Source organism: Muscardinus avellanarius, assembly GCF_963383645.1.
Source record: "Muscardinus avellanarius genome assembly, chromosome: 20".
NCBI classification, from domain to species: domain Eukaryota; kingdom Metazoa; phylum Chordata; class Mammalia; order Rodentia; family Gliridae; genus Muscardinus; species Muscardinus avellanarius.
In genome coordinates, this window is record NC_137806.1 from 816584 (window position 1) to 822583 (window position 6000).

The following is a 6000-nucleotide window of genomic DNA, read 5'->3' on the forward strand; positions in this document are numbered from 1 at the left end:
CTGAGTTGCAAAGGGCCTCACTAAGTAGCCAAGGCTGTCCCCGAACCATGATCCTCCAGTCTCAGCCTCCCAAATGCTGGGATTACACGCGTGCGCCACCACGCCCGGCTTAAAATTTTATAAATTTTGAAACAAGATCTCCTTCAGTTGCTGAGGCTGCTCTTAAACCTGAGATCCTCCTGTCTCAGCCTTTAAAGTACTGGGATTATAGGTGTGTTCCACCATGCCTGGCTACATCCATTCACTTTTTTTTTTTTTTTTTTTTTGGTGGTACTGGGGTTCCTAGAAGCCCTTTTACCTCCAGGCTACACTCCCAGACCTATTTTATATTTTTGAAACAGGGTCTCTTAAGCCAGCATGGCTGGCTTCAAACCTGAGCCATCCTCCTGTCTCCGCCTCCCAAGCGTGGGGATTACAAGCGTGCACCACCACGCCCGGCTACATCCATTCACTTTTTTATGGCTAAATATTGTTACATCATTATCTGAACATATGGATTGTTTGGTGAAGCTATCATAAACCACACTTTTAAAGCATTTTTGGATAATTATTTTGGTAAATTAATCTATGCCTCTCTGGTTAGGTAGGAACTGGACTTTTAAAGTTAGTGTTAGTGCATCTATTATCACTCTCTCTTCTGGGCCACCTAACCATATTGCTTCTTGGAGGGTACTTTTGAAGCCTCTTTTCCTCTCTAACGTCATTAAAAGTATAGAGCAATAGTCCTCAAAATTTTTCTTGGAAAATCACTTTGAATATAGGTTCCTAGTTTGCTGTTTGTGGCTATATTTGCCTTCCCACATTTTGAGAATAGCATTCAAGTTTTATTTTCTGTCCTTCATACTTATTACTGTGCTTGGCTCAAGAATACTTGGGTGAGGGGGTTCTCGGGCAGCCCCAGGGCAGGTGTATATACGTACATATGTACGTATGTATTTTGTGGTACTAGGCATTGAACCAGGGACATTCTGCCTCTAAGATACACCCCGAGTCCTTTTTATTTTTTATTTTGAAACAGGGTTTTGATAGGTTGTTGAGAGTCTCAATAAGTTGCCAAGCCTGCCCAAAAACCTGCAATCCTCCTGTCTCAGCCTCCCAAGTACTGGAATTACAGGCATGTGCCGCCGTGTCTGGCTCAGGTATGTATTTTAGAATAATAGCATGCTCCAATTTCTCCCAGATCTGCCTGTGTCTGTGTAGGACAGAAGTCTCCTCCTTGGGCCGGGCAAATCTTCCAGGCAGACATGGGAATGATTCACAGTGAAAATGGTTGTTATCCCAAATTAACTTTGTTCAACGGACTCGGGTCCTCAGTTGCTGACCAGATTGCGGTATTCTCTCACTTCTCAGTCCTTTCTCACTTCCTGTCCATTTCAGGATAGGAGAAAGAAGTAAATCTTTGAAACTAAACTTCCATGGGGATTCACCCCCTTTTCCTGTGGGCTGCTCATGATCCAGGTCCTTGACTTTTTAAGTAAGGGATTGTTTGGTGTGTATGTTAGGATTTTGTTTCACTTAACTTATTTTTTGTACTGGTAAATGAACTCAGAGACATTTAACCTCCAAGCTACCCCCTAGCCCCAAATTTTATTTTTTATTTTAAAACAGGGGTCTCACTAAGTTGCTGAGGTCCTCCTACATTGCTGAGGCTGTCCTGGAATCTGCAATCCTCTTGTCTCAGCCTCCCAAAATACTGAGATTACAGGTGTGCACCACCACACCCAGCTCTCTTACTTAGCTTTTTGAGCAATGCATATCTGAAACTGTAGAGAAAATGCATTGCTTCTACTGTTACCCCTCACTGAGGTCACAACTGCACAGCGCCTGACAGATATTCTTCATTTTCTGTGGCTGGTTTCAAGCCAAGTTTCATCAAGATGGAATTCTGCCCTATTCTTTTCTTTGCCTTTGGTCCATTATAATTTTACATCATAGTGGGGCATAGAGTGTGGGACAGCCACATGCGGATAGCTCTTGGTGCTTTTGCCAATGGTTACCTCCCCCGCCCCACACATGTCTTTGATATTGGAATTGGTAGTTTTGTATATATTCATAGTATTATTTAACTATTACATTCTTTATGATGTTGTCTCCTTTTCCTAATCCCCTTCAGTACTTTCCTGGAGACTGTCAGAGAGTTGTAGAACTCTAGCAAAGAAAGAAAAATAAATAAAGGTCTGGAATATACAAAAAGTTTTAGGAGCTTAACACTAAAAAAAACCAAATAATCAAAAGATGGGCAACAGAACTGAACAGAGTCTCGCCCTTTTTGGTGTCTGTGGGCGTCTCTCACAAAGAGAGCAGAGGAGGTATAACTTCGCACTACCATCTTCCAGAGGAAGTCTCAGGGGGAATTTAATTCTTATTATTTGTCTTTATTGTGGTCTTACAAATTCATGTTGTGATAGCCCTCTTTCTTTCTTTACTTTTTTTCTCTTCATTTGCTAGGTTTCTACAACTCTCTGACACGTTATTTATTTAGCCTGACAATATTAAGTTCCTAGAAATGATTCTTTGAGTAGTTTCAGTCGTGACTTCCCTAGTGTGTCGGGACCCCCTGCGGTCTGTAATGAATGGCCTAACTCTGGAGAAGTGATAACCTCTGTTTCCTGCTCACTGTCTCACAGGTGGTTAAGCTTAAATGTGCGCCATAAAATCTCTTCAACCCACAAGCCCAGCTCTTTATCACGATAGCCTTAACTGCCTCTGCTTCTTGGATATTTTAACTCCCCAAAGGACTGTCAATTTAACCTAACTACCTCACCACTGCCAAACCTCACTTTATGAGCTGCTGTTGAAAGCTTAGCTTTTTAAGGCTGATTTTTAAAATTTTTATTGGCACTAGATGGCATTTGCTTGATTTACAGTGCTGTAAATAACCACAAATTAGGAAAATTGCTTTTCCTTTAAGGTATAGGCAGAAATTTAAATGGATACTTCAGCCATCTTCCTCCAGATAGTCAACCCTGGGCCAGATCATTCTTCCAAATTTGCCCACGTTGGGTAGGTCACATGAGAGCGATTCTCCAGAGGGTGGAAAACTTCTTGGTGAGAGATGTGTCCTTGAAGAAAGCAACTCTTTGCTATCGTAGCCTGAGCTGCCGAGAAGTCCGTATCTTCAACCCCAGGGTCTTTTCTTAGGAGAAAGCTCTCAGTGTCATCCAGAGCTTCAAATACCTCATCAAGCAGTCTGGGGTTTTGCAAAGATATTCAAAGTAGTAGAGATTCAGGCCAGGCACAGCGGACCAACCCTGTAATCCCAGTACTTGAAGATAGAGACAGGAGGATCTTGGGTCATGGCCAGCTCAGCAACATAGTGATTCTCAGCAACCTACCGACCCAGTTTCAAAACAAATAATAACAAATGGGGTAAGGGTGTAACTTGGAAGTTAAATGCCCCTGGGTTCAATCCCCAGTACCACAAAACAAACAAACAAAAACCCAAAGAAAGAAAGAAACAAAATAAAAGTAGTAGTTGAGGTTCCATTGTTAAAAAATAAATGTCAAATGTTCTTCAAGAATAAACAGAAATGAAATTATTATAGATGCAATAGTCCATATATAGATGCTAACATAATCCAAACACTGAAGGACAAACATTTTATGATTCCATTAAGGTGAAGTACCTACAACAGGCAGATTCACAAAGACAGAAAGAAAGTCAGAGCTCACCTGAGGCCAGGGAAAGAGAGCCAAGGAAAAGGTGCCTCCTTGTTACTGAATTTCTGTTTGGGACCACGGAAAATTCTACAGCAGGATGGTGGAGATGGCTACACAACATTGCAAATGTAATTAGCAGCCCTGAAGTATGCATTTCAAATGGGTTTAAAAATATTCATTCATTCATTCATTTATGGTACTGAAGACTGAATCCTGAAGTATAGAATGTGATCTATTTTGGAGAAGATTCCAAGAGCAGCTGAGAAAAATGTGAACTCTGCTGTAGTTGGGTAGAATATTCTATATGTGTCTAATAGGTCCATTTGGTTGATGTTAATCTTTAGGTCTGAGGCATCTTTATTGATATTTTATCTAGCTGTGTAAGAGGGGTGTTGAAGTCTCCAAGTATTACTGTATTGAGATTTATGTGTGACTTAGTGTTTTTAAAGAGTTTGTTTTCTGAAAGTAGCTGCACCTATGTTTGGGGCATAAATATTGACTATCATTATTTTTTCTTGCTGGATTGTTCCTTTTAACAGTAAAAAATGAGCTGCTTTGTCTCTTCTGATAATCTTGGGCTTGAAGTCTAGGTTATCATATATAATTGCTACTTTTGTTTGTCTTTGAGTTCTGTTGGCATAAATTACCTTGCTCTAGCCCTTTTCCTTTAGTTTGTTACTATCTTTACTTGTAAGGTATGTTTCTAACAGGCAGCATACAGATGGATTTTGGGTTTTAATCCATTGTGCCACCTTATGTCTTTCATGCTATGGAATTGTTTTTTCTAAATTATGTGCTATGTATTCATTTTTTGAATAATCACTTTTTTATTGCAGTTCTCGGGATGGAACTCATGGGCATTCTACCTCTGAGCTACACCCCAACCCTATTTTTTATTCTTTATTTTGAAACAGGGTCTCGCTGAGTTGCAAAAGGCCTCAGCAAGTACCTGAGGCAGTCTGTGAACCTCAATACTCCTGTCTCAGCCTCCCAAATGTTGGGATTTCAAACATGCACCATCATACCCAGCTGAGTGATCATCTTCTAAGAATGAAATTCTATCTTTCATATGGTCTAATCTATCTTTTATAGTTTGTATTGATGCCTTCACTTCAATGATTTTATTCTTTATTTCTATCAGGCTCTCTCTAAATTCTTTTCTGAAATCCTGTATCATTTCTACTGTTAAATTTCTGATTTGTTTTTCTGGTGATCTCTGCAATTCTTTTTGTCATGTTCTGTTATCGTGGGGTTGTAGGAGCTTATTGCCTCCTTGTCATTTCTCCGTTTGATAGATTTCTTTCAGTCTTTAGGTGTCAGCTGGTATATTCAAGGGAGAGTTGTTTTGTATTCAACAGAGAAGGTTGAGTGAAAAGGAAAGTAAAATCATAAATGCAAGAACAGGGCAAAGCCACAGATAGGATTGAGTAGAATGAGAGTATGAGTTTGGTAAGGTAGTGTATAGTAGGGATTAGAGATAGTGAATATGTAGCCAGATTCTAGTAATGAATGTACAGTAATTAGTGTCATGATATGAAGTGGGTTTAAGACAAGAATAAGAAGAGAAGAGAAAAGAAAAAAAAGAAAAGGGGCAGAGAGAAGAGAATAGGTGTGTACAAGGGAAGAGGCTTGTTAAAGGGGTGGGAAAGACCAAACAACCAAGCGCACACACACACACACACACACACACACACACACACACACACACACCAAAAGAACAATAAAATAATACAATTCTAAAATATATATAAATACTCAGAAAACTTGTTCTCTGCAGTCTTTCTCTGTGCAAATGTTGCACACCACTGGTACCTTTCCTGCTGCAAGCCTGGTTCCACGAGTCTCTCTCATGCTATGTATATGGCCAGTATCAATGAGGCTGGATCTAGTATTAATCTTAGGTCTCTCTCCATGCTTTCCACTGATGTGGAGCCTGAGTTTTTCCCTGCCTGTGTAGGCAGCAGGTGCCTCTGAGACCAAACCCAGTGTGTACATAAGAATCCCTATTCTCCACAGCTAGGGCTGGGTCGATCTGACTTCTCCCTGTTCACCATGATTGGGTGTTCTGTGGTTATCTCAGAGGTCCTACTAGGGATCTAAACCCTGGGGGCTATAGGCCTTTTGCCTGGTTGTCCCCGGGGACTGACTCTTCTATGTCCAACAGCAGACTCCATCCCCACTTTTGCTAGGTTAGACTGCAAGGTCTCAGACTCTGCAAGTTTATCATGCCTGCTCTATTCCCTGTGGCCACACTGAGCAGTTTCCCTCAGGGACATTGGGGTCACTTATGATATTGTTGAGTGCTGCTCTGGATTTCTGGAGGGCACGGTGAGTTCGGCT